Source organism: Elephantulus edwardii, unplaced genomic scaffold (assembly GCF_000299155.1).
Source record: "Elephantulus edwardii isolate Elephantulus edwardi_28Jun2011 unplaced genomic scaffold, EleEdw1.0 scaffold00273, whole genome shotgun sequence".
NCBI lineage: Eukaryota > Metazoa > Chordata > Mammalia > Macroscelidea > Macroscelididae > Elephantulus > Elephantulus edwardii.
The window spans coordinates 2,870,537-2,875,682 of NW_006400023.1; the positions used below are offsets into that span (position 1 = coordinate 2,870,537).

The 5,146-nt window shown below is 44.6% G+C and overlaps 1 pseudogene; it reads left to right on the plus strand.

The window, feature by feature from the left end:
• Nucleotides 1-649: 649 nt before the first annotated feature.
• Nucleotides 650-2,129, plus strand: LOC102851237 (annotated as a pseudogene).
• Nucleotides 2,130-5,146: the final 3,017 nt, after the last annotated feature.

Below are 5,146 nucleotides of genomic sequence, written 5' to 3' on the forward strand. Positions count from 1 at the left end.
CTTGTTGTGGTGCTCAAGTATTTTATAAATTCTGGATATAAATATCTTATCTGATATGTCATTACTTTTTCCCAGTCTGTGGCTTCCCTTTTTACCCTGTTGGAGAAGTTTTTGGATGTGCATAGGGATTTGATTCTTAGAAGATCTCATTCATCTATTTTTATCTTCTCATGGTTGTAGGTTCCACACTGACCTTTTATGCCAAGGATAAAGTAATTGAAGATTTCTACAAACTTCTGCAGTCTGAAAATGATCAAGCATGCAACCAAAAAAGCCTGAGAATTACATATGATTGGAATGAGAGGGTTGGAAACAAAGGATCAGAAGCTGGTCTTAGTAATAGTAACAATGCTGGAGATCACATAATAGAATTTTGTAAGATCAATAGTTTATTAATTGAAAACACCTTTTTTCCCCAACATAAATTGTGATTTTTTTAAATTGTTTTTTTGCCATTGAATCAAATCCGACTAGCACATGAGGAGATTGTCCCTCCTCCAGTGAAACATCTGGTGGATTTGAACCATGTACATTTGGGATTGCAGTGCAGCAGCTTCTTGCCACTAGTCCACCAGAGCTGCCTCAAATTGTGACTTTTAGATGTGGACCTTGCTGCAGGAAATATACAGAAATCAAATCTACTACAACTATGGAAATAGATGATGCAGAAGCTGAAGATCATCATTCAGAAGGAAGTCAGGGCTGCTTGGAACAGACCACAAATTAATTGTTCATATGTAAGTTCAAGCTGAAGATGAAGAAACTGAAGATATGTCCAGGAGAGACAAAGTAAGACCTTGAGGATATTCCACCTAAGTGTAGAGACCATTGCAAGAGACAATTTCAAAAGATGTGGCACCTTGAACATTAATGACTGAAGATCATATAATTGTAGGGTTACATCCAGGATATCATATGGGAAGCCAAACTTTATACTTTATATTATATGAAAGTCCTTGTTCAGGAATTGAAGGAATTGCATATTTATAAGTTAGGATTTCTCTTGTGGCAGATCCCAGAAAATAACCTGTTTGTTTTCTGCAGACAGGAGACAGCTAGTGCCCTCCTACAGAGTGTTACTTCCTGGGAAATACTTCCTGAGCTAGAGCATTAGGCTGACAATAGAGAAAAATAGAGCCTTCATTTACAAGGAATTCCTTTTGTTATTTGCTTCCCCAGATTATCAATAAATACACAGAGAAACATGACTTGGGGTCTTCAGTTGAAAACTGCTGGCCCCCTGTTTTATGCTCTCTGCTCTATCTCATTCCTGGCTGTTTGTCTCATTATTAATAATTCTAAAATTATTCCATTCTTTGGAACCTTCGGTCTGCAACAATATCATATTTGAAAAAAAGCAAAAGCTCATTAAAAAGAAAGCCTAAATGAAAGTCAGAAGAGACTTCAAAACTAGCTCTTGAATATTGAGTGGCTAAAGCAAATGGAAGAAACTATGAAATACAAGGGGTGAACAGAGAACTTCACAGAGTGGTCTGGGAAAATTAAGTATTATGAAATATGGGAAGGCCTGCCTGGAGTTTGAAAATAAAAAGAACATACCCAGTTGGGTGGTGCTGCTACATCCAGTGTTTGGCAGCCTGTGACCGTTTTGTTTCTTGGTCAAAAGTAAGAGAAATGACCTGGAAAAAAAAAAGTCTGCATTCTTATAAGACCTTGGGTGTTCTCAATGCATTGACTGGGGAGGAAAAACACAATACTATTGCTAACATTACTGCTGGTGTTCTGTATTTTACAGGCTGGTGGATTATCATAGATGTAGCTGTTATTTATCCCACTATGGAAGAGTTCAGCCACTCATACCATGCCTGTGGCGTTACAGCAACCACAACCTTACTAATGATTAACACAGCATCAAATGGACAAGTCTGAGGTGATGCTCACAGTGAAGATTGTCTGGGTCGAAGAGGTGCTCAAATTTGGCTGTTTATTGGTTTCATGTTGGCCTTTGGATCTCTGATTGCACCCACGTGGATTCTTTTTGGAGAGTATGCTGTTAAAGAAAAACACACAGTATACCCAGCATTGATGTATTTTTGAGAATGCTTTCACCTTTTTTTTGAAGACTGGTTTTTAAGTTTGGCTATACTGAAAACTTAATGGTAATGTAGATATACCCCATAGTACGGCGGCCCTACCTGGGTTTTTTACTGTTTACTCACTCCCCATCTTTTGTAATGCCATTTTCTAAATTTATTTCTGAGTGTAGTCTTGGCTTCTTCCTGTTGTTGTGTAACACAGAGTTGGAACCGAATCATAGGTGACCCTCTGGTGGTAACTGCATGGGTAGAGATTGCCCATCCTTCTACTGCACAGCAGCTGGTGGCCTTGGCTTAAAGTTATGTAATACTAAAATCACAAGCTCTTTCAATTTCAGCAACAAAATATTGTGGTTTGTAATTGATTAACTTATAAAATGTTAATGGAAAAAGAGAGAAAATAAAAGCAACAACCAAAAAATAAACAAAAAGACAAAAATAAAAAAGAATACGCTGAGCACTTCTCAAGCTGAAATGACTGAAGAAAAATTTAAGCTCTGAATTGGACAATTGAAGGACTCTATGGGTAAAATATTTAATATAAGCAATGTTATTAATGAACACTTCAATTCCAAATCTCATATTGTCTTTTTGCCCATAATTTGCATTGCATGATTTCAGAATACATACAAATTCTTCTTGTCAGTATATTTTTTCCCCCCAGAACTTTTGGCACCTGATTCCCTTATGTTGTTATGTGTCATCTAGTGGGAACCAACACAGAGCTGACCTCCTGGCAGATTTTCACAGGCTGTAAATTGTATGGGGGGAGATTCTCTTTCTTGCACAGAGCACCTGGTGGATTCCAACACATGCCTTCAGGTTGGCAGTGCAGCTCTTACCACTAGACCACCAGAGCTCCAGATACTGCCAGGTTGTGTTCGTTTACTCAAACAGGCTTTTCGACACTGCAAGGACCATCTTTGACTTGAGTAGACCCACGCCCCCATAAGCAGACTCCTCTGCCATCCCAGAAGCCAGTCCAAAACCCTAAACCCCTGGCTGAAGCACTGGTGTTGCCCTATCCTCTGCTCCGCAGCAGCCAATGTAGAGGAAGTGAGTCACCACAACCCAGGCAGCGTTTAGGGCACTGTGGGTGTAGTCATGCCAGCTGAGGTGGGGCAGGGGGAGGGCTGGAAGATGATGATCCTAATTCTTTAGTCCGGAAGTGGGTTGTGTGTGTTCAAAATATGTTGACAGAACATCCTAATGCTGGCTGAGATCTAAATTCCCCTTTTCCATTAACTATGTCCTAGTCTCCTGGAAAGGCCACACCCACTTATCTGTCCTGTAACTTCTGCCTCAAAGCTTTCCTTCTACTGCCATCTAAGTAAAAAAAAAAAAAAAAAAAAAAAAAAGGTTAACCAGTCCTTAGTCTCTCCGTGGAAACATTCAAAAAGTCTTAGAAAGTCTGATGGGGACAGTGCTGCTATGACAGAGTACTATTTGATGAAGACAGATACCTCAAGAAACACCTGAGAAAAGGGTTCAGAAGTTAAAGGAGGGGAGCCAAGTAGGGCAGAGGTGTGGAGGAGGGGTTAGAGAAAGATGCAAAGGTTAGCTGGGTCCCAAAGAAGAAACACTGGAAAAGGGTGTGTGGTATGCAGCAGATGTGGAATGTGGGAAGGAAGAGCACAGAAGAAAAGTGGAGGAAGTTTTGCTATTGGAAGGCTGCCGGAGTTGCAAAGGGAGAAAAAGATATAAGATATGCTAATAAGGGAGGAGTTCAGCAAAGGTTAAGGAAGGCAAGAGAGCTTCCTGGGGAAAACCAGGCAGCTAGGAGGGGCTCCTGGGGCGCTGCGGGTCCTGGGGTGGGCCAACCAATTCTTTGCATTGTTAGGCCTGGGCGGGGGTGTCTCACTGCTAAGAGCAAATGATCACACAGGTTGGAACCAGTCAGCTTCCAGCTTCAGCCTCTCGAACCTCTCCTGACAGAGCCCTTTAGGCACAGCCAAACTCCTAAAGTGGGTTAACGAGAGGTCACAATCCTTTCTAAGATAACTGTCAACGCACGTGAACTTGGCTAGATGAATCATGAAACAATCTACTGTTGGAGATTCTATGGAATCATAAAAATGCCAAAATTTTATCAAGGTAGAAAACACCTGTACCTCTGCCTCCACAAATAAGGTGCTGATCTCTCTGAAGAGAGAACACCAACTCTCAAACGCATCTTAATCATGTGTTGCTCATGCTGGGAGTCAAGGTCAGTTTTCTAGGATAAACATGTTCTGTCTTCCTGAAACATCAATTTCCCCAAACTATTAAGGGGAAAACCACTTTTTAACATGAAAATGGACACAGTAAAAAGTGGGAAGATTGGAAAGTCTTAGACATTTACAAATTAGGGGTTCTTTGGGCCTATCAAGTTGGGTTGTGTATGCAAGAAACCCTGCAAGTAACCCTTCTCTGCCCTTGAACCTACTTGTGTGCAAACCCACGTTCTATTTTTCTTTTTGTTTTTTTTGAGGGTGGGGGCGGAGGCACCCGAGGGCGCTGTGCGCAGAAGGGCAGAGGAGGCGGAAGGGCCGGCTGGTGCTCAGACTTGAGAGGCGCTCGAACTCGGCTCCCGCCGGCGCCCACGCCGCCCTCCTCCCTACGCGGCCGAGCCGGGCTGGCGCTGGGAAGTGTAGCAATCCGCCGCGCCAAGCGGACGGGGACCACAGGGAAGGGGTGGAGGTCGCAGACCCGCAGTTGGGCGCTGATGGGGTGGGGCAAGGGTACGGCCACTCCGGGCCCTGGATCCCGTGGGTCTGCCCCGTGTGCCGCCTCGGCCGTGACAGAGAACAGAGGGGCTGGAGGAGCTCCCATATTGCCTTCCCTCCCCGGGGGTGGTTCTGCCCGGGTCGTGATTAGAAGGCGTGACGGCGGGGGTCCTCCCCGGGCCCGCCTCCTCCCTCCCGGCGGCGCAGGCCCACGCCCTGGCCCCCGGCTCGTGTGTGGCTAGCGGCCTTTCTCTCTGGGGCTGGGCTCGGACTCCACTCGCTTGGCCGGCGGCGGGAGGAGGAGGAGGAAGGAGGGAGGGAGCGGGCAGGCGAGAGGGCGGAAGGGGGAGGAGAGGAGCGAGAGGAGCCCAGGCGGTGGGGGGG